General features: G+C 37.9%; 1 long non-coding RNA gene and 1 pseudogene across 1 annotated transcript in view; one reads left to right on the plus strand and one right to left on the minus strand.

Moving 5' to 3' along the window:
* Positions 1–8,298, plus strand: part of LOC129007316 (uncharacterized) — a 40,367-nt gene extending 32,069 nt beyond the window's left edge. Inside the window, exon 4 of the long non-coding RNA XR_010127638.1 lies at positions 6,103–8,298. This is a non-coding gene — a long non-coding RNA (uncharacterized LOC129007316). The remainder of the gene's footprint in view (positions 1–6,102) is intronic.
* A 13,611-nt stretch (positions 8,299–21,909) lies between these two features.
* On the minus strand, positions 21,910–26,402 carry LOC129008742 (NXPE family member 2-like; annotated as a pseudogene).
* Between the last annotated feature and the right edge of the window lie 306 nt (positions 26,403–26,708).

The following is a 26,708-nucleotide window of genomic DNA, read 5'->3' on the forward strand; positions in this document are numbered from 1 at the left end:
AATTAATTCAAGATGGATTAAAGATTTAAATGTTAGACCTAAAACCATAAAAACCCTAGAAGAAAACCTAGGCAATACCATTCAGGACATAGGCATGGGCAAGGACTTCATGTCTAAAACACCAAAAGCAATGGCAACAAAAGCCAAAATTGACAAATGGGATCTAATTAAACTAAAGAGCTTCTGCACAGCAAAAGAAACTACCATCAGGGTGAACAGGCAACCTACAGAATAGGAGAAAATTTTTGCAACCTACTCATCTGACCAAGGGCTAATATCGAGAATCTACAATGAACTCAAACAAATTTACCAGAAAAAAACAAACAACCCCATCAAAAAGTGGGCAAAAGATATGAACAGACAACCCCATCAAAAAGTGGGCGAAGGATATGAACAGACACTTCTCAAATGAAGACATTTATGCAGCCAAAAAACACATGAAAAAATGCTCATCATCACTGGCCATCAGAGTAACGCAAATCAAAACCACAGTGAGATACCATCTCACACCAGTTAGAATGGCGATCATTAAAAAGTCAGGAAACAACAGGTGCTGGAGAGGATGTGGAGAAATAGGAACACTTTTACACTGTTGGTGGGACTGTAAACTAGTTCAACCATTGTGGAAGTCAGTGTGGCGATTCCTCAGGGATCTAGAACTAGAAATACCATTTGACCCAGCCATCCCATTACTGGGTGTATATACCCAAAGGATTATAAATCATGCTGCTATAAAGACACATGTACACGTATGTTTATAGCAGCACTATTCACAATAGCAAAGACTTGGAACCAACCCAAATGTCCAACAGTGATAGACTGGATGAAAAAAATGTGGCACATATACACCATGGAATACTATGCAGCCATAAAAAATGATGAGTTCATGTCCTTTGTAGGGACATGGATGAAGCTGGAAACCATCATTCTCAGCAAACTATTGCAAGGACAAAAAACCAAACACTGTGTGTTCTCACTCACAGGTGGGAATTGAACAATGAGAACACATGGACACAGGAAGGGGAACATCACACACCGGGGACTGTTGTGGGGTAGGGGGAGAGGGGAGGGATAGCATTGGGAGATATACCTAATGCTAAATGACGAGTTAATGGGTGCAGCACACCAACATGGCATACATATACATATGTAACAAACCTGCATGTTGTGCACGTGTACCCTAAAACTTAAAGTATAATAATAATAAAATAAAATAAAAACATCAACTTTCCATTTTGTTGATATTTTGTATTTTTTGTTTGAATTTTATTTATTTCTGCTCTGATCTTTATTATTTAAGAGCATATTGTTTAATTTTCATGTATTTGTATAGTTTCCGAAAATCCCTCTTGTTATCGATTTGTAGTTTTTTTCCATTGTTTTCAGAAAGATACTTGATATAATTTCAGTTTTAAAAAATCTTTAAAGGCTTTTTTGTGGCCTAACATATGGTCCATCCTTGAGAATTATTCATGTGCTGAGAAGAATGTGTATTCTGCCCTCACTGGATGAAATGTTCTCTAAATATCTATTAGGTCAACTTGATCTGTAGTCAGATTAAGTCCAATGTTTCTTTTTATTTTTTTATTTATTTTTTGTTTGACATGGAGTCTTGCTCCATCACCCAGGCCTGGAGTGCAGTGGCACGATCTTGGCTCACTGCAAGCTCCACGTCCTGGGTTCACGCCATTCTCCTGCCTCAGCCTCCCAAGTAGCTGGGACTACAGGCACCCGCCACCATGCCCGGCTAATTTTTTTGTATTTTTAGTAGAGATGGGGTTTCACGGTGTTAGCTAGGATGGTCTCAATCTCTTGACCTCGTGATCTGCCTGCCTTGGCCTCCCAAAGTGCTGGGATTACAGGCGTGAGCCACCGCGCCCGGCCTAAGTCCAATGTTTCTTTGTTGATTTTCTGTCTGGATGATCGGTCCAATGCTGAAATTGGGGTGTTACATTTTCCAACTATTATTGTGTCGGGATTTTTGTTCTCTTTAGCTCTAATAATGTTTGTTTTACCTATCTGGTTGCTCCAATGTTGAGTACATATATATTTACAATTGTTATATCCTCTTTCTGAATTGCCCATTTTATTATTATATAATGCCCTTCTTTGTCTCTTTTTATAGTTTTTGTCTTGAAATCTATTTTATTTGATATACGTATAGCTACTCCTGCTATACTTCAAAATTTTTTTGGTTTCCATTAGCATGAAATGTCCTTTTCCATCCCTTTATTTTCAGTCTATGTGTGTCTTATGGTGAAGTATGTTTCTTGTAGGCAACAGATTATTTGGTCTTTTTGTTTTTATCCTTTCAGCCACTCTGTTACTTTTGATTGAAGAGTTTAGTTCATTTACATTCAATGTTATTATTGATAAACAAGGGCTTACTCCTGCCATTTTGTTATTTGTTTACTGGTTGCTTTCTGGTCTTCTCTTCCTTCTTTCCCTTCTTCAAGTCTTCCTTTTAGTGAAGGTGATTTTCTCAGGTGGTATGTTTTAACTTCTTGCTTTTTGTTTTGTGTATCTGTTGTATGTTTTTTGATTTGTTACCGTGAGGTTTTCAAATAATATCTTATAACCCATCATTTTGAGCTGATGACAACTTAACACTGATTATGCAAACAACAAAATAACAAGCCAAGAGTCAACTAATGTGAACACTACACTTTATCTTCTTGCTTTTTAACTTTTTATTGTTTTTATTTATATTGTATACTGTCTATGTCTTGAAAAGTTGTAGTCATTATTTTTTATTTGTTCATCATTTAGTCCTTCTACTCATGATATAGTTTATACACTACAATTACGGTGTTATAATATTCTGTATTTTTCTGTGTTTTTACTATTATTAATGAATACCTTCACATGATTTTATATTGCTCATTTACCTCCCTTTTTTTTCCAGACTGAAGAACTCCCTTTATCATTTCTTATAGAAAAGGTCTGGTATTGATGAAATCCTTCAGCTTTTGTTTGGGAAAGTCTTAGTTTCTCCTTAACATTTGAAGGATTTTTTTGCTGGATATACTATTTTATGGTAAAAGTTCTTTCCTTCAGCACTTTGAATATGTTATGCCACTCACTCTTGGCCTGTAGCATTTCCACTGAGAAGTCTGCTGCCAGACATATTAGAGCTCCATAATATGTTATTTGTTTCTTTTCTCTTGCTGCTTTTAGGATCATTTTTAAATCCTTGACCTTGGGGGTTTGACTATTAAATGCCTTGAGGTAGTCTTCTTTGGATTAAATCTACTTGATATCCTATAACCTTCTTGTACTTGAATATTGATGTATTCCCTAGGTTTGGGAAGTTCTTTGTTATTATCCCTTTGAATAAACTTTCTACCCCTATCTCTTTATCCACCTCCTCTTTAAGGCTAATACCTCTTAGATTTGCTCTTTTGAGACTCTAGATGTTGTAGGCATACTTTCTTCTTTTTTATTCTTTTTTTTTCTTTTGTCTCCCTGGCTGTGTATTTTCAAATAGCCTGTATTCAAACTTACTAATTCTTTCTTCTGCTTGATCGTTTTGCTACTAAGAGACTATGATGCATTCTTCGATAGACCAGTTGCCTTTTTCAGCTTCAGAATTTTTGCTAGATTCTTTTTAATTATTTCAATCTCTTTGTTCAGTGTATCTGATATGATTCTGACTTTCTTCTCTGTTATCCTGGATTTTGTTGAGCTTCCTAAAAACAGCTATTTTGAATTCTCTGTCTGAAAGGTCGCGTATCTCTTCCTCTCTGAGATTTGTTACTGGTGTATTTAGTTCATTTAGTAAGTTAATGTCTTCCTGAATGTTCTTGATGCATGTGGATGTTCTTCAGTGTCTGGGCATTGAAGAGTTAGGTATTTATTGTAGTCTTTATGGTCTGGGCTTGTGTGCACCTGTCCTTCTTGGGAAGGCTTTCCAGGTGCTTGGAGGGACTTGCGTGTTGTGATGTAAGTCTTTGGTCACTGCAGCCATATTGGCTTTAGGGCACATCCTAAACTCAGTAATACTGTGGCTCTTGTGGACTCAGAGGTACCACCTTGGTGGTTTTGGGTGAGATCTGGGAGAATTCTCTGGATTGCCAGGCAGACATTTTTGTTCTCTTCCTTTACTTTCACCCAAGCGAACAAAGGTCTCTGTCTTTATGCTGAGTTGCCTGGAGCTGGGGGAGGAGTGACATAAGCACCCCTGTGGCCACCACCAGTGGGACAGTGCTGGATCAGACCTGAAACCAGCACAGCACTGGGTCTCACCCAAGGCCTGCAGTGACCACTGTCTGACTACTGCCTATGTTCACTCAAGGCTCAAGAGCTTCTACAGTCAGCAGGTGGGAAATCCAGCCAGGCTTATGTCCTTCCTCACAGGGCAGTGAGAGTTCTCTCTGGCTGCTGGTGGGTCCAGAGATGCCATTCAGGGGCCAAGGCCTATAGTTGAGAACCTTAGTGCTCTATTCTACTGTGGCTGAACTGGACCTAAACCACAAGACAAAAGTTTTCTCCACTCTTTTCTCAAGCAGAAGGGTCTCTCCTCATGGCAGCCCCTACCCCAGGAGCCCACTTGGTGCTCTGCCCGACTGTAACCAAGTTGGTACCCAAGCTGCAAAACAAAGTCCCCTTTACTCTTCCTTCTTTCCTCAAGCAGAAGCAGTCTCTTCCTATAGCCACCACAGCTGAGAATGTGCTGGGTCACACCTGCAGCCAGCATGGCTCTGAGTCTCACCTAAGGCCTGAAGTGAGTACTGCCTGGCTACTATTAGCTTATTCAGGGCCCAAGGGCTCTTTAGTTAGCAGGCGATGAATTTCACCAGGACTAGGTCTTTCACTTTAATGGAAGGGGTTCCCTTATTCCCCAGGATGTGTTTAGAAACGTCTGGGAGCTGGGACCTGGAATGAGGGCTGTAGGATTCTGCCTGGTGCCCTATGCTACTGTGGCCCATCTGGTTTCCAAGTTGCAAGACAAAGTCCTCTTTACTCGTCTCTCTCCTCTCCTTGAGCACAGGAAAGAAGTCTCTCCTGGAGCCGCAAGCTGCACTGCTTGGGGTTGGGAGACAGATGACACAAGCACTCTGCTGGCCACAGCAGCTGGTATCTCACTTGGTCATGTGCACCCCAAGTCAGCTGACTCCAAGCCCAGCATAGCACCAGGACTTGCCCAGGAGTTGCAATCCCTGTGGCCTAGATTGCCTTTCAAATTAATTTAGGACCCCACCCCAGAGCTTTTTAGCCCATGGTGGTGGGTCTTGCTGGAACTCAGGTCCTTACTTCTGGGATGGACAACTTGCCTCTCATTAGGGCTGATCTAAATGCTCCCTCTGTGGGTGCCAGCTGAGTTCTGTCCCATGTTGCTTTCCAGGGCAGGACTTAGTTTCAATGCCATGTTCCACAATCACTGTGCTCTCCCTCCCCAAGTGCACAGATTTTCCCTCTATGCCATGCCACTGCTTCTGGGGAAGGGGTGGCATAGGCAATTCAAGACTGTCTTTCCTACCCTCTTCAGTTTCTCTTTCCTTAATATGATGTTAAAACCAGGTACTGTGATATCCCTCACCAGATTTTTGGTTCTTTAGGTTCTTTATTGTATGGATAGTTGTTCAATTTGTTGTTTCTGCAGTGGGGAGGATCACAGGAGGCTTCCATTTGGCCGTTTTGTTCCACCTCCTCAACTTTTGTTTTGTTTTGTTTTTTAATCATAGAAGTAGTTGTTATATATAATTGGTTCTGATTCTTGATTTTCTATCCCTGTTACAATACCCAATTACTCTAATATGCGTGTCTTTATAGTACATTTTTATAGTCACCTGCTGTGTAATGTTTTGATGGACAACAGACCACATATATGATGGCGGTCTCTTAAGATTATAATGGAGCTGAAAAATTCCTATTGCCTACTGATGTAGTAGCTGTCATAACATTGTAGTGTAATGTTACTTATGTCTTTGTGCTAATGCTGGTGTAAAAAAACCTGTGCTACCAGTCATATAAAAGTATAACATATACAATTATGTGTGGTACATTATTGATAATAAACGATTATGTTACTGGTTTATGTATTTACTATATGATACGTCTTATCGTTATTTCAGAGTATACTTTTTCTACTTATTAAAACAGCCTCAGGCAGGTCCTGCAGGAGGTATTCCAGAAGAGGGCATTGTTATTATAGGAGATGACCCTGCCATGTTACTGCTGCTGCGCACCTCACCATCAGATTGGATGTGAAGGTGGAAGACAGTGATATTGGTGATTCTGACCCTGTGTAGGCCTAGAGTAATGTGTGTATTTGTGTCTTAATTTTTAGCAAAATTTAAAAATAAAAATAATTTAAAATTAGAAGAAAGCTTATAAAGATACAAAGAAAAAAGTGTTTTTGTACAGCAAGTGCAAATGTTTATAAACTCCGTAATAGTGTATATAATGTCCTAGGCCTTCGCATTTACTCACCACTCGCTGACTCAGTCAGAGCAACTTCTAGTCCTGCAAGCTCCATTTATAGTAAGTACCCTATACAGGTGTACCATTGTTTATCTTTTATACTATATTTTTACCATACTTTTTCTATATTTAGATATGTTTAAATACACAAATATTTATCGTGTTACAGTTGCCTACAGTATTCAATACAATAAATGCTGTGCAGGTTTGTAGCCTAGGAGAAATAGGCAATAGGCAATATCATATAGCCTAGGTGTGTGGTAGGCTATGCCATCTAGGTTTGTGTAAGTACACTCTTGTACAACAACAACATTGCTTGATGCATTTCTCAGAATATATCCTTGTTATTAAGCAATGCATAACTGTATTTGGTAAAACACAAAGATATTCCACATATTTTATTATGCTATTAAGCATCGTTTGAAATAATTTATTTCAGTTATAACTTGTTTATTCTTTCACATGAACATTGAAATCATTGAGTTTACTTCTTAAGCATTTCATTGGTATCTTCATTTAAATTGCCTTATGTTTATGTTATTAAACATACTAATAAACAGGTTTTCTTTTTTGGGCCTCAGTGAAGTTTGGTAGTTTTCATTATATAAGACGTTTTTCATTTCATGTTAGGATGTTTCTTATGTATTGCATGTTTCTGATTATTGTTAAAGATGGGACTTTTTTCCTGTTAAATTTCTTAGGTGATTACTGTTGAGATCTATGTCTATATCTATTATCTGTATCGATGTCAATATCTGTGTCTATATTGCTGATTTTTGTGTCTTTTTAAACTAGTTATCTTACTGACTTCTACTAGTACATTTTCACTTTTTTTACTCAGGTTTTTCTGTATAGAGAAGAATCACTTGAAAATAGAGAGACATTTGTCCCCATTTAACAATAATTTATTGTATATTTTAAAATAACTGAACAAATGGAATTGGAATGTTTCTAACACAAAGAAATGATAAATACTTGAGGTGATAGCTATCCCAATTATCCTGATTTGATCATTAGACATTGTATGCTTGTATCAGTATATCACATGCACTACATAAATGTGTGTAACTATTATGTGTCCATAATAATTAATAAAAAACCATCAATTAAAAAATTATTGTCCTTTATTACATTGGCTATAACTTACAGAAAAATGCAAAAGAGTAATGAGCACACTGCTCTTCTTCCTGAATTTAATGAGAATGCACTCTGTATTTTATCATTAACCATAATATTGGCTATCACTATGCAATAACTATTCTCTATTAGATTAAGGAAGTTTTCTTCTATTTTCAGGCGGCTTTTGTATTTATTTTAATATTGCTTTCATTTTAATTATTTTTAATCTTTGCAATTATTGAAATAATTATTTTTAATCTTCAGAGGTATTGATGTGACTAATTAATTGACTGGTGTTTTTAGCATGCTAGCGGATTAGCATGTTATTTATATTAATAGTGAGATTAGTTTGTGATTTCCTTTTTTGTGCTGTATTTATGTGTGGGCTTTGGTATTAGAGTATTGGTGGTTTGGGAAAATGAATTGGAAGTGTGCCATCTTTTTCTCTGCTCTGGAACAATTTAAATTGCATGTTAATTATCTTTCCTTGAAGCTTCGATAGGACTCACTTGTAAAATTGTCTGGACATGATACAGCTTTTGGAATTATTTCTTAGGCAAAAATTTCAACTTCTCCCATGGTTATTGATATCCAGATGAACTATTTTCTCAAGTCATTTAAGTTTATGTGTTTTTAGAAAATCACGTGTCTCATCCTTATTTTCAGGATTTTTAGCTTAGATTACTGTGTTTAAATTTCTTACACCATTATAACATACTTCTGTATCTGTGAATAAAGCCTAATTCTTGCTTTTAATGTTTTGAATGTGTTTTCTGTTGTTTAAATCTGCAAGAGGTTTGTCCATTTTATTGATATTTGCAAAGACATTAGCTCTTGGATGTATTTATCAAATCTATTTTTATTTTCTAATAATTTCTCTTGATCTCTTAGGTTTTTCTCATCTTGTTTTTTGCCATTTTTCAAATTCATTTTCATTTTCTATTTTTAAAAATGAATATATTTAAGGCTATAAAATTTCTTCTGAATATATTTGTCCCCATATCAATTTTGATTTGTAGATTTTGCTGTATTTATAGATTTAATAGCCTGTAACTGCATTTTTAAGCTTTTGTAACAAATAAGTATAATTTACAAGCAATAAAATACATATCTTAAGGGTACAATTAGATGAGTTTTTTAATGAAGTAAAATTTATACAGAGTGAAATGCACATATGTTAATTGTGCAGTTTGGTGAGTTTTGACAAATACATATGTCTGTGTAACCAACACACCACCCAAGACACAGAATGCTTTTACTACCCCAAATGTTCTCTCATGTCACCTTCCAGTCAGTTCCAGCTCCTCATGGACAACTGCTGCTGATTTCTGTCCCTACTGATTCATTTCATTGATTGTTGGGCTTTGTGTATATGAAATCTTACAGTATGTGCTCTTTTGTGTCTGGCTTCTTTCCCTCAGCAAAGTGATTTTGAGGTTAATCCATTGTGTTGCTTATATCAGCAGTTCATTCTTTTTTTTTTTTTTAATTGCTGAGTAGCATTCTATGGTATGACTATACCACAATTTGTTATCCTGTCTCTAGATGAACTTTTGGGTTGTTTCTAGTTTTTTGGCTATTATGCATAAAGTTGCTATAGGAATTCCTTTAAAAATCTTTCTGTGGACATGTTTTCATTTTTTGGGAGTGCATATTTAGTGGAATTTCTGGGCCAAGGGGTATGGTTAATTTTATTAGAAACTGACAAACTGTTTTCTAGTGTTTGTACCATATATATTCCATACAGAAATGCATGAGACTTCCAGTTATTCCACATCAGTATTAATAATTGGTATTGTCAGTCTTTTAAGTTTTAGCAACTTTATTGGGTACAAAGTAGCATATCATGTGTTTTTAGTTTGTATTTTCTTGATGGATAATGATATTGAACATCTTTTTGCGTGCTTATTGGCCATTCATATACTTTTGTATGGTGAAAGGTTAGTTCAGTCCTTTTGTTTGGACAACCCATTAAAAAAATGGGTTGTCTGTTTTCTTTGTTATTTGAGTTGTAAGTGTTCTCCACATATTCTGGATATAAGTTGTCAGATTTATGTATTGTAATATTTTCTTCTAGTCTGTGATTTATCTTTTTTACAGTGTCTTTTGAAGAATAGAAGATCTTAGTTTTAATGCAGTTCATTTTTATCACTTTTTCTTCTATGGTTATTGCTTTTTGTGTTTTACTTAAGAAATTCTTACTTACCTAAATATTGTAAATTTGTTTTCTTCTTGCAGCTTTATAGTTTTGTGCTTGATCCCATCATTCATCCCAAATTAATTTTTATATTTGATATGAAGTGGTATGAATTGGTATGAAGGAGAGGTCAGGGTTCATTATTTTTTCTCCCATTTGGATATCCAGTTGTTCCAACACCATTTGTAGAAAAGACTGCCCATTCCCTATGGAATTATTTTGGTGACTTTGTTGAAAATCAGTTGAGTGCATTTTGTGGGTCTTTTTCTGGACTTTCTATTCTGTTTCTATACTTGCAGTTTGAAGTTTCTGTATTTGATACTCTCTTTGACCCATGAATTATTTAGGAATATGCTGACATCTTTAACGACAACTCTAACTTATGACACAGAAAACCATTATTTTAGGGCCATGTCAGCAATGACGCCAAATAGTTATTCACCTGGGTAGGAATGTCCATCCTTTAAAGTAGTTCTGAAACCTAGCAGTATACATGGGAAGTTTTTTAAAACAATACAGATTTTGGAACGCCACCCCAGACCTAATTTTCAGTGTAGAAACTAGATAGTTTCTGTTTTTAGAAAGCTCTTCCAGGTGATTCTGAGACATCCAGTCAATTTGGAAGCCATTGCTCTAAGCACTACCCCTTACAGCAAAAAGCTGTTACTCTCTAAGCCCTCAGTGGATTCAAAGCTTTTCATTATTTCAGTGTACAGAATCAACCCTCAAGAAAGGGGAAGAGACAATTAGCCTGTTTTTCTCTCAAGCATTGAAATCACCACAAATCTCAGGTTATCTTTGAATGACCTTTTAACTTGAGAGAATATAATATTTATGGTTATTGTAGTATATTTAAGGTATTTTACAAGTTACAAAAACCATTGAATTCTGAATGACTGTTCTGCTGTTCAAATATAGTGACTTAAAAATTCATGGAGGAATCTTTGGGACTATGAAAGTCAGTGTCTTATTTATTTCAGGGCTAATGGATCAGAAAAGCTCCAAGAAGGCAAAGAGAGCTGTCAAATGAAGTGCACTATAGCTCAAGATCAGAGAGAAGGGCTTTGGAGGTAAGAAGGGCTTTAGAAGAGACTTAGTATCTCAATGTATCAGTGAGAACATTAAAAAAAAAAAAACAACCTGTAGCTTCTCAGTAGATATTATATATACCAAATCACCATCTTCTCTTAGACCAGTGGTTCTCAACTAGAGGTGGTTTTATATTCTAGGGGACATCTAGTTTTTGTTTTTCACAGTTAGGAGGAGTGCTAACTGTCATTTAGTGGGTAGAGACCAGAGATGCTGCTAAACATGTTACAATGCACAGGACAGCTTCCCACAATAAAGAATTATTCAGCCCAAAATGTCAATAGTGCAATGGTTAGGAAACCCTGTCTTAGACAAATAATGTGAAAGAAAATTTTTCACAAGGGACTACTTGGCACCTAGTCTTGACAGCACAGAGATTTCCCAAAGCAAAATGTCCCATATCAAGTTCATGTTCTTTCCAGCCAAACCCTGGACTTCTTTTATTGTTCTCTGTCTCAGGAAAAAGTACCAGCATTCATTCTACTGTGAATACAAGAAATGTGTGACTCATTTTATATCTCTTGGGTGTTCTGTACTGTGCCTAGGTGTAGATTTACTTCTCTTTATGCTGCCTGGGACTCATTGGGAATCGTAATCTAAGGATTCACATATTTCTTCTAGAAAATTCTTAATTATCTTTTCAAATTCTTCTCTCCACTCCCCCCATAAAAGGCTCATTCTAGACTTTCTCATTATATACTTTATGTCTCTAGCCTTCTTTTTATATTTCCATCCTCTTTGCACTATATTCTGAGTAATTTATTCAGGTCTATCTTCAGTTTCACTGTTTCTGTCTTCATCTTTGTCTAATGTGCTGTTTGACCTATCCACAGAATTTATAAGATTAGGGACTTTCTAAGATTATGAGACTTTGTAATATTACTGTTATTTGCTATTTTAATGACTATATTTTTCATATCTGGAAGCATACTTTTGCCAACCTGTGTGATGTTTTTTCTAGTTTCTTCTTTCACATATATTTGATTCTATTTTGTAATTTTAAATGCTTATAGTTTTCCATGATGACTCTCATATGAATTTCTTGGAGATCTAATTCCATGAAATCCTTCTATTTTTGCTTATGGCAGATGGTTTTCTTGTGTAATTCTAGATTGTGATCTTATGATTGGTAGGACATTACCTATGAAAAACCTATGTGGTTTGGCTTTTGTGTGTGAATTCAGAAAGAGTTTGATTTGTTTCTTTTAAGTTTCCCTGGAAGAATTATTATCCCCAGCTTGCTTACTTATTTATTTACTTTTTTAGCCACTGGGAGTGGCTAGGAGTGGAAAAGCAGTGAATACTGAGTCACAGTGGAGAAATGTGTCTTCAAGTCTCCCAGATAAAGTGGTCTTAGCACCTATGATTGGGCCCGAAAGATCACACAGGATTTTGGCTAGGAGCTGGACTCCTCAGAGATTAGATGCTTTTTTTTTTTCATAAGAAATTGAGCAGGCCAAGAAAAAAGCTTCAGATGCTGGTATTTGGGGGTGTAAGTCCTGATGAATAGACCTGTTTGCCACCTTATCACTGCACAGTGAGATTGTCCTATTAATCAGTCCCATCCATATACATAGAGCATCCAGGTGGCTTTTTAAATGAATATCATAATGGTATGAGGAGATGGCTAAGGATTTCACATATTTGATGAACATTTCCTGTGTGAAAGAGAAACCAAATAGTCACACAGATAAAAGGAACCTAGAAGAGACAGAGACAATTTCAAGAATAAAATAAAACTTCAAATAAAATGTGTATTAGTAATAAAATGAATATATTCATAGAAATCAGGGAAAATGTTGTATCCAGGAAACAACTGAATTCTGTGAAAAAGAACATTCAGAGAACAAGTAGGATCTTTTTAAGGTGAAAAAAATTGATGACTAAAAAAACCCATCAATAGAAGTGCCAAAAGATATGTCAAGATAATTTTGCAGAAAATATAGCAAAAATATAAAGAGGTATAAAGTTTAAAATTAAGAAGCTTAGAAGATAAATCCAAGAGATACGATATTGAAGTATCAGGAATTACAGAAGAAGAGAATAGAGAAACTGGCAGGGAGGCCATTATCAAAGAAATAATAATACAATATCTCTGAAATTAAGAACACTGGTCTCTAGTTTGAAAAAGATCCATAGTGTATCCAATACAATAAATGAAAAAGTCCCTACTGTCATATCTGATCTCTGCAGGGTAGTCTTGCACATCAGACAGGGCCGGTCCAACCTGAGCACTCTTTGGTCTACTGGCCTCTCCCAGGGCCCCAGCCTGGCCTTGCCTGCTTACAGGGCAGTCTCGGGGGGCTCTGGAGGCCCACACCATAGCTTATGTGCCTGTGGACTGTGCCTGACCAGTGGAAAGCTCCAGAGAGGTGGCCTCTATGGCCACACATCAGCCTGCAAGCTTCCCCCCTATACTGCAGCTTCCCCTGAGCCCATGGCAACTCCCCACATCACTTCATTGATGTGTGTCTGCAGGGGTGGGTTTTGCTTCATTTGCCCTGCCAGTAGCACTGCAGTATGCATCCCCCCCTAACCCCCAGCAATGGCTGTTGCAGACAAATCTTTGGCCGACCCAGAGCCAGGAAGCCCCACCTAGCCAGTGCCCCACCCTTGCACTAATCCTGTACAGAAAACAGGGGATCCTCCCACACCCTGAGTGATCACTCCTGCTTATGGGGCACAGAGAAGGTATCCAGACCTGTGTCACCCCAAGCCAATACCACCTCCAGTGCAACAGCACACACAGTCTCCAGCAGGGCCCCCCCACACCCTCACCAACTGCCTTGCCTCTATCGCTGTGGTGAATGCCCACCAGGGAGGCAGGTACCCCCACATTCTCTAGCACTATGCTGTTGCTGCCACACCCTGGCACCCCCAGCACAGTGGACTCCAAACCTTGAGGAGCCAGAGAACAAAGTCAGGCCCAATACAAGTCCCCTACATTAGAACATGCACTCCAGGAGTTGGGAGCTGAGTGTTGGCCCCCTAAAATCTCCCCGAAATGAAGCCAGCTAGCTTAATATGCCTTATACCATAATCAGACCCTCAAAATCATCAAACAGGACAAAGGAAAAAAAATCAAAGATTGAAGGTAGATAAGCCCACAAAGATGAGAAATAATCAGCGCAAGGAATGCTGAAAACTCAACAAGCTCAAGTGCCTTCTTTCCTCCAAAGGATCGCATCATCTTTCTAGCAAGAGTTTGAAACCCAGCTGAGGCTGAGATGGCTGAAATGACAGAAGTAGAATTTAGAATATGGACAGGTATGAAGTTCGATGAACTACAGGAGTATGTTGTAACCCAATACAGGGAAGCTAAAAATTATGATAAAGCATTGCAGGAACTGACACACAAAATAGCCAGTATACAGAAGAATGTAGCTGTCCTGATAGAACTGAAAAACACACTATAAGAATTTCTTAATGCAAGTATTAATAGCAGAATAGACCAAGCAGAGGAAAGACTCTCAGAGCTTGAAGAATGGCTTTCTGAAATAAGACAGGCAGACAAGAATAGAGAAAAAAAAAATAAAAAGGAATGAACAAAACCTCTGATAAATATGGGATTATGTAAACAGACTGAATCTACAACTGATTGGTGTACCTGAAAGAAATGGGGAGAATGGAACCCACCTGGGAAACATATTTCAGGATATCAGCCATGAGAACTTCCCCAACCTAGCTAGAGAGGCCAACATTCAAATTCGGGAAATGCAGAGAACCCCAGTAAAATACTTCACAAAAAGATTATCCCCAAGACACATGATCATCAGGTTCTCCAAGGTCAAAATGAAAGAAAAAATGTTAAAGGCAGCCAGAGAGAAAGGCCAGGTCACATACAAAGGGAAGCCCATCAGACTAACAGCAGACCTCTCAGCTGAAACCCTACAAGCCAGAAGAGATTGAGGGTCAATATTCAAAATTTCTTAAAGAAAAGAAATCCCAACCTGGAATTTCATATCTAGCCAAACTAAGCTTCACAAGTAAAGGAGAAATGAGATCCTTTTCAGACAAGCAAATGCTGAGGGAATTTCTTACCGCCAGATCTGCCTTACAAGAGCTCCTGAAGGAAGCAATATGGAAAGAAAAGACTGTTACCAGCCACTACAAAAACACACTGAAGTACACAGAGCAGTGACACTATAAAGCTACCACATAAACAAGTCTGCGAAATAACCAGCCAACAACATGATGACAGAATCACATCCCCATATACCAATAATAACCTTGAATGTAAATGGGCTAAATGCCCCATTTAAAAGACACAGAGTGGCAAGCCGGATAAAGAACAAAGATTTATTGGTATGCCATCTTCAAGAGATCCATCTCACATGCAATGACACACATAGGCTCAAAATAAAGAAATGGAGAAAAATCTACCAAGCAAATGGAAAACAGAAAAAAAGCCAGGGTTGCAATCCTAGTTTCTAACAAAACAGACTTTAAACCAAGAAAGATAAAACAAACAAACAAAAAAGACAAAGAAGTTAAAAAGTTCAAATGGTAAAGAGTTCAATTCAACAAGAAGATCTAGCCAACTTAAATACATATACACCCAACACAGGAGCACCCAGATTCATAAAGCAAGATTTTAGAGACCTTCAAAGAGACTTAGACTCTCATGCAATAACTGTGGGAGACTTTAATGCCCCACTGACAATATTAGACAGATCACTGAGACAGAAAATTAACAAAGGTATTCAGGAACTGAACTCAGCACTGGATCAAATAGACCTGATAGATATTTATGAAACTCTCCACCCACAAACAACAGAATATATATTATTTTCATTGCCACATGGCACATACTTTTAAATCAATCACATAATTGGAAGTAAAACACTCCTCAGCAAATGCAAAAGAACTGAAATCATGAAAGACAGACTCTTGGACCACATCACAATCAAATTAGAAATCAAGACTAAGAAATTCACCCAAAACTATACAATTACATGGAAATTGAATAACCTGCTACTGAATGACTTTTGGGTAAATAATGAAATTAAGGCAGAAATCAAGAAATTCTTTGAAACTAATGAGGACAAAGATATCACATACCAGAATCTCTGAGACACCGCTAAGGCAGTGTCAAGAGGGAAATTAATAGTGCTAAACACCCACATCAAAAAGTTAGATAGGTCTCAAATTAACAACCTAACATCACAACTAAAAGAATTAGAGAACCAAGGGCAAACAAATCCCAAAGCTAGCAGAAGGCAAGAAATAACCAAAATCAGAGCTGAACTGAAGGAGATTGAGAAACAAAAAAACCCTGCAAAAGATCAACAAATCCAGGAGCTGGTTTTTTGAAAAAATTAATAAAATAGGCCACTAGCTAGACTAAGAAAAAAGAAAAGATTCAAATAAACACAATCAGAAATGACAAGGGGAATATTACCACTGACCCACAAGAAATACAAACGATCACCACAGAATATTATAAACACTTCTATGCACATAAACTAGAAAATCTAAAAGAAATGGATAAATTCCTGGACACATACACACTCCCAAGACTGAACCAGGAAGAAATTGAATCCCTGAACAGACCAGTAACAAGCTCTGAAATTGAGGCAGTGATAATAAATAGCCTGCCAACCAACAACAACAACAACAAAAAAAAAAAAAAAAAAAAGCTCAGGACCAGACAGATTCATAGGTGAATTCTACCAGATGTACAAACAAGAGCTGGTACCATTCCTACTGAAACTATTCCAACAAATTGAGGAGGAGGGACCCTCCCTCATTCTATGAGGCCAGCTTCATCCTGATACCAAAACCTGGTAGAGAGACAACAACAACAAAAAAAGAAAACTTCAGGCCAATATTCTTGATGAACATCGATGCAAAAATCTTGGAACAAAATACTTGCAAATCAAATACAGCAGCACATCAAAAAGCTTATCCACCATGATTAAGTAGGCTTTATCCCTGGGATGCAAGGTTAGTTCAACATACACAAATCAATAAATGTGATTCATCACATAAAAGAGATAAAGACAAAAACCACATGATTATCTCAATAAATGTGGAAAAGGCTTTTCATAAAATTCAACATCCATTCATGTTAAAAACTCTCAACAAACTAGATATTGAAGGAACATACCTCAAAATAAGAGCCATAAATGACAAACCCACAGCCAACATCATAGTGAATGGGCAAAAGCTGGAAGCATTCCCCTTGAAAACCAACACAAGACAAGGATGCTCTCTCTCACCACTCCTATTCAACATAGTATTGGAAGTCCTGGCCAGGGTAATGAAGCAAGAGAAAGAAATAAAGGGCATCCAAATAGAAAGGGAGGAAGTCATACTATCCCTGTTTGCAGACAACATGATCCTATATCTAGAAAACCCCGTAGCCTCAGCCCAAAAGCTTCTTAAGCTGTTAAAGAACTTCAGCAAAGTCTCAGGTTACAAAATCAATGCACAAAAAATCACTAGCATTCCTACACAGCAACAACAGTCAAGCCAAGAGCCAAAACAGGTACAAACTCCCGTTCACAACTGCCACAAAAAGAATAAGATACCTACGAATACATCTAACTAGGGAGGTGAAAGACCTCTACAAGGAGAACTACAAAACATTGCTCAAAGAAATCAGAGCAGACACAAACAAATGGGAAAACATTTCATGCTCATGTATAGGAAGAGTCAATATTGTTAAATGGCCATACTGCCCAAAGCAATTTGTAGATTCAATACTATTCCTATTTAACTACCATTGAGATTCTTCACAGAACTAGAAAAAACTATTTTAAAATTTGTATGAAACCAAAAGTGAGCCTGAATAGCCAAGGCAATCCTAAGCAAAAAGAACAAACTGGAGGCATCATGCTACCTGACTGCAAACTATACTACAGGGCTACAGTAACCAAAACAGCAAGGTATTGGTATAAGAACATACACACAGACCAATGGCACAGAATAGAGAACTCAGAAATAAGACCGCATACCTACAACCATCTGATCTTTGACAAGTCTGACAGGAACAAGTAATGGAGAAAGGATTCCCTATTCAATAAATGGTGCTGGGATAGCTGGCTAGCCATATGCAGAAGATTGAAACTGGACTCCTTCCTTACACCTTATACAAAAATTGTCTCAAGATGGATTAAAAACCATCTTTAAATGTAAAACCCCAAACTATAAAAACATTAGAAGAAAATCTAGGCAATACCATTCATGACATAGGCACAGGCAAAGATTTCATGATGAAGATTCCAAAAGCAATTGCAACAAAAGCAAAAATTGACAAATGGGATCTAACTAAACTAAATAGCACAGCAAAAAACAAAAACAAACCCTATCAACAGAGTAAGCAGACAACCTACAGAATGAGAGAAAATTTTTGCAAATGATGCATCTGACAAAGGTTTAATATCCAGCATTTATGAGGAACTTAAACAAATTACAAGAAAAAAATCAACCCCCTTAAAAAGTGAGCAAAGGACATGAAGAGACACTTTTCAAAAGAAGACACCATGTGGCCAACAAACATGAAAACAAAGCTCAATATCACTAATTATTAGAGAAATGCAAATCAAAACCACAGTGAGATACCATCTCACCCCAGTCAGAATGGCTATTACAAAAAGTCAAAACAAACAAACAAATAAAAAACAACAACAGATGCCAGCAAGATTGTGGAGAAAAAGGAATGCTTTTACACTGTTAGTGGGAGTGTAAATTAGTTCAGCCATTGTGGAAGACAGTGTGACAATTCCTTAAAGACCTAAACATAGAAATACCAATCGACCCAGCAGTGCCATTACTGAGTATATACCCAAAGGAATATAAATCATTCCGTTATAAAGACACATGCATGCATATGCTCATTGCGACACTACTCACAATAGCAAAGACATGGAATCAACCCAAATGCCCATCAGTGATAGACTGGCTAAATAAAATGTGGTACATATACACCATGGAATACTATGTAGCCATAAAAAAGAATGAGATCAAGACCCTTTGCAGGGACTTGGATAGAGCTGGAGGCCATTATCCTTAGCAAACTAACACAGAAACAGAAAACCAGATACCACATGTTCTCACTTATAAGTGGAAGCTAAGTGACGAAGACACATGGACACATAGAGGGGGACAACACACACAGGGGCCTATTGGAGGGTGGAGGGTGGAGGGTGGGAGGAGGGAAAGAGGATGAGGAAAAATAACTATTGGGTACTAGGCTTAATACCTGGGTGATTAAATAATCTGTACAACAAACTCCCATGACACAAGCTTACCTATGTAATAAACCTGCACATATACCCTGAACTTAAAATAAAAGTTAAAAAAGAGTAAGAGTCCCTAATCCTACCTACCCAAAGTCATGTTATAACACCATTATAAAGAGATGATTTTAAGAAGAAAGAAGAGAGAAAAACAGATAACATAGCATGTATTATCAATTATAATGGCACTGAACTCTGTAGTTAACAAAAAACCAGCAAGTAATAGACTTTAAAGTTCTGGTGGAAAATTATTATAAATCTAAAAATCTAAACCCAACCAAATAATCCAACAAATGTAAAGGTAGAATGAATACATTTTTAGATATGTAAGAAGTAAAAATAAAATTTTCTTTCCATTTTATGTATTTATTTGAGACAGGGTCTTGCTCTGTCACCCAGGCTGGAGTGCAGTGGTGTGATCATAGTCATAGCTCACTGCAGCCTCGAACTCCTAGGCTTATGTGATCCTCCCATTTAGCTTCCCAAGTAGCTGGGACTACAGGTGCACACCACCATGCCCAGCTAATTTTTGATTTTTTTTTTTTGTAGAGATGGGTCTCCCTTTGTTGCCCAAGCTGGTCTCAAAGTGATTCTCCTGCCTTAGGCTCCCAAATGCTAGGATTACAGGTGTGAGCCACCACACCCAGCCTTTCTTCCCTTTCTTAGAAAGTTTTTAGAAGATATGCTTGGGCCAAGTGAGCAGTGAAACCAATAGATGTTTCCTAGGGTAGTGGTGAAGGAGTCCCATGTTGATAGCTGATCCACGGTTAGAAAGCAATCATTGCCAACAGGAATACATTAACAAAGGATTCTGGGAAAGATTTCTGCAGGCATAAAGAGAGACTTGGCACATTATCTGATAGTGCTGGTATTTTGGAAAATAAAATTTGGAGAAATTTGGCAGATATGATACAGGATGTCAACAAATTAAAGATAAATACATAGAAAACCAAGCAAATAAAAAAGACAATTATTAATTTTAGTAAAACAAAAAATTTATACATTTTTTGGGCAGAGAAAGGAAGGTGTACTACTTGGCTCAACAGATATTAAAATTTAATTAGTAATGCAAACACTAACTTGATTTAAAAACTGTACATAACTGTAATGAGAAAATGTAGTAAAGGAAAATGAACTGTGTGAAGAGAATGAAATCTTCTACTACCAACCTAGGAAATTAATAGAAAATACCAAGATGGATAAACCAAGAAATAACAGTGTTGTAAACATTGTTGGCGACCTACTCAGAATCCTTCCTACTAACAATGTAGGGTGGCAATATGCTTACTGGAAAAAATATGTGAATTTTCCTGCTTTTATTGCCACTAAGAGTGGTTGTGTTACACATTCTGGCCAGTGCTGCATGATCAGAAGTCACTGGGTGGGGCTTCTAGGAAGTCTTGTTAGAAGTGAGCAGATGTGCCTGGAACATGCCTTCGCCTCTCACTCTTTGCCCTTCCTCTTCTTGCCTGGAACACAGTTGCATAGCCAGAGGGAGCACATCTCTCTTGAGACTCTGAGGCCATAAGCATGAGAAAGAAAGTCACATGTCAAGGAGGCTGAGCAGAAAGGAGGGTCTCAGAGAGGTCCCTGATGGCGTAATGGGGAGCTAGCTGCTGTCTCAGCCCTGGATTGCCTCTGGGCCTCTTTCACCTAAAAGATATCAACTCATCATTTGTTCAGAAAACTGAGATTCATGTAGCTGAAGAAGATACATAAGCACGATATTTAGAAAGTGTGGTGGTAAATAGTTGGTATGGTTCGGATATTTATCCCCTCCAAATCTCATGTTGAAATGCGATCCCCAATGTTGGAGGTGGGGCCTGGTGAAAGGTGTTTGGCTCATGGGGGCTGATCCCTCACGAATGGGTTGGTGTCCTCCCTGTGGCTTTGAGTGGTACTGAGTTCAGGTGAGAGCAGGTTGTTTAAGGGAGCCTGGCACCTCCTCTCTCTCCTGCTCCCTCTCCTGCCATGTGACATGCTGGGTCCTCCTTTGCTTTCCATGAGTGGAAGTTTCCTGAGGCCTTGTCAGAAGCAGATGCTGGTGCCATGTTTATACAGCCTGTGGGACCATAAGCCAAATGAACCTCTTTCCTTTATAAATTACCCACTCTTGGGTATTCCTTTATAGCAATGCAAAACAGACTTATATCATAGTTTAAAACAGTTAAAATAATTCAAAGTGGTTGCATCTGGGGGAGGGGAGAGCATGGTAGAAAGTGCTGGGATTTTTTTGGTATAGTTGATGCTTTGGTTAGCTCAATTTGATGTTTTGGATAATGTGTACGTATAAGTTCAATAAAATACAAGTTAATAAGAAAAATGTTTCTGAATGAGATGCTTAGATAGCTTCCTGTTTTACTTGAAATAAAATCCAAACTCCTTTAACAGATTTTCCATGATCCGGCTGGCCCTGGACACCTTCCTGCCTCATCTTTCGTCACTTTCCCCCCGTCTAATTCCCAGCCATGTTGTCTTCTGTCAGTTTTGTGAACACTTTCAGTATATGTCACATGAAGCTTCCTCGGGGTCAGTCAGGGTCCCAGCAGGAAATGGATGTTAGTGTCAAACTTGGTAGCCACATAAGTTTAATAAAGAATGGAATTGAAGGACACCAACAAGAGGTGATGCAGCACTCTGGGGCTCGTGACAGTCGGGAGCCATCCATCCTCAGGCTTGAAGGACTAAAGAGAGCAGCTGTGTGGGGAAGGTCACCTGATAGGACTGTGGCCTTCGGGAGAACAAGGCTGGTACCCAATGTGTATTTGGACACAAAGATTGCCGTGTTCACTGTTAATTAAAGTGATTGGGGCAGTTGTTAACAGGAAAGCATCCTGTCTACTTGAACATTGTGTTGGAAGGATTGTTTAATCTTGTGTGAAAGGCTCTGCCCTTCTGTGCAGTGTCTCTGGTAGTCACATGGGCCAGGGCCTCTCAGGGAACACGTTGAGGCCTCATGCCATAGAAGACTTCTTGGGTATGCAGGTACTGGCACAATTCAGCACTTGAGTTTGAAACCAGAGCGCAATCACTATTGACCTGAGAGGTGCCGCTGGAAAACTGGCCCGTGAAGATGATCCTGTCACAGTCTTGGTGTCTCGCCCCCCAGAGAGTCAATGCTCCTTCACTGGGGTGGGTGAGCAGCAGAGACAGGGGTATCTGGCCCCCGGCCCCGAACGAAGTGAATCTGACCAGTTAGGTGCCATTGTTGAAGTTGTTCACCTTTCCTGAAGCACCTGCCATCAGGGCTAGGGAGGACATCCTGGCCCTCAGGAAATCCCTGCCATATTGCTTCCTATGTCCCAAGTGGTCTCTCACCTCCAGCAGGATGTCCAGTTGGTCCCCGCTGTAGTACGTGTCTCGAGGGTTGAGGGTGGTGGCTGTGCTGTGTGCAGCACTGGTGGTCGTGTTCATGTGGGTGAAAGGTCTGGGTGGGATCAGCTGGTCTAGTTTCTCCATGATTTCCTTTATTCTTAGCTTAGTCTCTGCTGCTGAAACTTCTGGACACAGTGGTGCTTCGTGGTAGGAGAGAATATTAGGAAGGTATCCCTGTGATGAAGAAAGATAGGCATCTCTTGTCCTCACCAAAACTGAAATGGCAAAGAATGTGACCTATTATGTGTATGAAGCTGAACCTGTCCTTATTTCATTAACCTTAATAATGCATTTATATCTTTATTCATATATAACTACTGAAGTGTTCAATCTAAAAATTGGCCATAATTAAAATGCTGAAAGTTTTGAGTAAATCACATAAGTCAGTTGTTCCATTTGTACTTTAACCACTTATTCCATAGGATGTTAAAAACCCATTTAAAAAACCCATTGAACCTAAAAATATATGGCTAAGAAAAAATTATTTGATTTAAAAATGGTTACAATAGTAAATTGAAAGAAGTAATTAAGAAATATTGCAGTACTTCTGAGTCTTAATAGAATGAAAGGAAAAATAATAATGAAAAAATTAACATTTTCAACTGTGAAATGCAAAGACTTTTTTTGTAAAAATTCATTAAATTTTGAATCGGTATCATGTGAACATGGTACAAAACTCAAAAGACACAAAAGAATGAAGTGTGGAAATAAATTTCTCTTTCATTCCTGTCTCTTGCCACATAGTTTTACTCCCCAAATTAATCACTCTTATCCTCCTTATAAATACCTTTCTAGAGTCTATGTGTACATATGTATGTGTACATGCATATATCACATATATTTTCTTTTTTACATAAAATGCATTGTTCTGTGCCTTGCTTTTTTATGTAATGACATATTTTGAATGTCTTTTCATTTCACTACATACTGAACTCCCTCAGTCATCCATTAAGATGGATGCACAGCATTCTACTGTATGGATTATTTAAGCAGTCTCTCATTGCTGGATGTATAGATTTTCTTAATCTTTTGCTATTACAGTATTGAAAGTATAATCGTGTATTTGCATCCGGGAAATGGAATTACTACATTGAAGCTTAAAAGCATGCCCTGTTCTGAAAAATAGAAAGGTTTGTGTTTTTGTTCTAGTGATTTTCTTTCTTTCTTTCTTTTTTGAGACAGGACCACACTATCTCCCAGGCTGGAGTGCAGTGACACAATCATGGCTCACTGCAGCCTCCATCTCCTGGGCTCAAATGATTCTCCTGCCTTAGCCTCCCAGGTAGCTGGGACCATCAGCATGCACCACCACACCCAGCTAATTTTTTGATACTTTGTAGGAATGAGGTCTCACTATGTTGCCCAGGCTGGTCTCAAACTCCTGGGCTGAAGTGATCCTCCCACCTCAGTCTCCCAAAGTATAGGGATTAGAGGCATGAACCACCATGTCCAGCTGTGATTTTCTTTACATAACATACAAATTTATATATATATTTACATAAAATACTTCCTCTTTTCTTTATTCAGCAGTGTTTATTGACTCCCTAGCATAAACAGTGACCAAAATATTTATTTATACTTCCTTGCTCCAACTTTTTCCTCTCTATGACTGTGTTTTTTTGCTTATTTATCTTTGTGTTCACATCTATTTTCTTAAAAGCATGTTTTAATAAACTGTATATTTATATGTATCTTGTTAATATATTAAGTAATATCTTTTAAAATGAGGCCAAAAATGTTAAGGAAGTATCTTCACCTGTCCTTCACCAACTTTTTTTATTTACAACATTTCTGTATTGTCATAGTGTATAATATTTACATTGTTTTCCCTTTATAATATCCATAGTTTTGTTTTATTTTGTTCTTTGGTTAGTACTATAATTAAGTGGATTCAGTACTTGTCATTATTTTGTTTCTAAGAGTCTTTATCATTTATCTCCTGTTTAGCTGAAGCTAGTCTTTTATTTTTTTTTTTTAAAGAAGAGCTTATGAGAACTATATCCCCTGAGTTTGTTGTAATAGTTGGATTTTTAAAAAAGTTGAATCTTTAAATAACCTGGGATCTATTTGATATGTGGTATGAGGTGAGAATACAAATTAACTTGTAACCTCCAGTAATGTACAAGATCTAGAGAAACAATTTTGCTTATTACTTCTTTAACCTTCAGAAAGATGAAACTATCCAAGAGACAAATTAAGAATTAATATATGCTTTCCTTCGAGGAAACTGAGACTTCAAACAGAAAAACATGTGTTCAGAGAATTTGAGGGTGTAGCAGAGAAAATAGTTCAAATAATTAACTGTAGGGCCCTGGTTGGGAAGAAAAGGAAATTGGAACCAGAAGGGATGTGATAAGATGAAAGAAAAGGGAAGAAACAAGGAAACAGTGCCTGGCATTCGATCTATTTTTGTTTACTGAATCTGTGACTGAATTCAGAATTTCTGGGAGGTGCAATGAGAATGAGCTTATAGGAAATAAAGAAGAGTAAGACGCTGTGGTTAGAAAGTAAGTATGAAAGGGCAGTCTTTCTGAAGTAGAGCAATTCAGGTGATAACAAGGTTCAAGGTGTGGCCCTCAAAGTGGGTTGTCAAAACACATTAGATTTGCAGGTACTGGTATTTCAAAAGAAAATTCACCATAAAGCTTCAATTTTGAATTGATTTAGAGGGGACCTAATGGAAGGGTTTTGGGAAAAGACGAAGATTTAGCCAGATACCTGATCATTCAGTGAATATGAGGCAAACAATAGATGCTATGAGGTTAATCCTATCTTATATTCCTTTTACAGATTAGGCAATTAAGCAAGAAGATGTTAAGTAGTTTGCCTATAGCCACACAATTAATAACTACCAGAGTCAAAATTCAAATCCAGACAGTTTGTTGCTAAGCCTGTGATCTAACGTTTCTGCTCCCAGTTGTGTTTGGGGTGGGGGTGCGCTGTTGCTGTTAATTTTACTTGAATGCAATCCTAGGGTTGGTGGAGAGACTGAGGAGCACACAAAAGCTCCTGGACCAGATCTGTCTTATACTAGGTGTAGTAGGGACATTCAGGCAAGGGTAGGACACTCAAGAGCCTACTCAAGAGCAATTCAAAATTTAGTAGGAGTCACAAGTTAAGAGAAAACAGATTTAACTCTATCCATCTTGCTTACTTACCTTGGTCTCTCAGGTTACAAAATTATAGATACAGTGACGGAGTATCAAATCTTTCCCAATTAATAAAAACCTACATGTCCATAATTCATCACCAGATAATTTAATGCTATGCTCTTGGTCTGACCTGGGATAGATTGAATTCTGAGATAGATTTTATTCCATAAGTGGAGAAAGTAAGCCTTATTATTGTTATTATTATCGAAAAACTTTTTTGGAATTCTGACAGTTGTAAAAATGATCTATATAATGAGCCTTAACAGAAGTGCCACATTATTTTACAAATCATCTTATCTGAAAATAAGAGCACATGCAAGGAGAGGAACTGGACACAAAGCCACATGAAAAGATGGTCCCTTTTGTACATGCTGTTCCTTCCGGAATGCTTTCCCACCTTTCCCTCTGGGTTACTTTCTCTGTCCCTTCTCTTCTGCCTCCCTGAGTCCTACTTCTTCTAGTCTTGGCTTAGATATCACTTCCTCTGGGACACTTTCCCCAAGCCCCCATCCCTGGGGTGGGTGACCCATGTGTTCACCCTGGCACCCTTCCATAGCGGGCATCATGCAGTATTGCAATAGCCTGATACTTACTGGTATTCTCTTTATATCATCGTTAATGAGGACAGGGACCACACCTGTCCTGTTCAGCACTGTGTCCTCATCTCAAGGCCTACCATGTAATAGTTGATGAGTAAATCCATGTTTATTGAATAAATGATTCTCAGACCAGAACCTTGTTCTTCCTTACAGCTGCTTCAATGTCTTCTCCATTGGGATCTTTCAGGTTCTCAGTACGTATCATTAGCATAATCAAAAAGGAGGGAACTTGAAGACAAGGCAATTAGTGGCTGTATGTAAATTTTTTGGAAGACCCAGGTTTCCTGCTTCTTAGATTATTTGTCCCTTCCCTACACAATAATGTCAACTCCATATCCCTCCTCTCTTACCCAGAAATCAGGAGGTGGAAAGAAGTTTCCATGATTATTCTTACTATAAACACAGCATTTTGGTCCCTTGTTCGTAGATGATCATGATGCTACTCTGTTTTATTTTGATTCTTCTCTCAGTTCACAGAAAATTTATTTTTGATTAATTTCTGAAATGTGCT

This window comes from Pongo pygmaeus, chromosome 9, assembly GCF_028885625.2.
Source record: "Pongo pygmaeus isolate AG05252 chromosome 9, NHGRI_mPonPyg2-v2.0_pri, whole genome shotgun sequence".
In the NCBI taxonomy this organism is placed as follows: Eukaryota; Metazoa; Chordata; class Mammalia; order Primates; family Hominidae; genus Pongo; species Pongo pygmaeus.